Consider the following 521-nt stretch of genomic DNA (forward strand, 5'->3'; position numbering starts at 1 on the left):
AGATGTATACAGAGCATTCTATCCAACAACGGCACAATACACATTCTTCTCCAGTGTGCATTGAACATTTTCCAGAATTGACCATGTATTAGGCCACAAAGCAAGCCTCCATAAATTCACAATCATCAAAATTCTGCAGATCATCTTCTCAGACCACAATGCTATAAAACTAGAAATCAACAATAAGAAGGCCAAAACAATAAAGTTGAATAGATGGGAAATGAACAACACCCTGCTGAAAAGTGACTGGATTAAAGAAGAAATTAAACGTAAATTCACAAAGTTCCTAGAAATAAACGAGAATGAAAACACAACATACCAAAACCTTTGGGACACGGCAAAAGCAGTTCTGAGAGGTCAATTTATCGCAATAAATGCACACATCCAAAAAGAGGAAAGATCCAAAATCAACATATTAACACAGCACCTTAAACAACTAGAAGCACACCAGCAGAGGGAACCTACAGTCACCAAAAGAAGGGAAATAATAAAGATAAAAGCAGAAATAAATGAGATGGAAA

The sequence above is a fragment of the Chrysochloris asiatica genome, unplaced genomic scaffold (assembly GCF_000296735.1).
Source record: "Chrysochloris asiatica unplaced genomic scaffold, ChrAsi1.0 scaffold00024, whole genome shotgun sequence".
NCBI lineage: Eukaryota > Metazoa > Chordata > Mammalia > Afrosoricida > Chrysochloridae > Chrysochloris > Chrysochloris asiatica.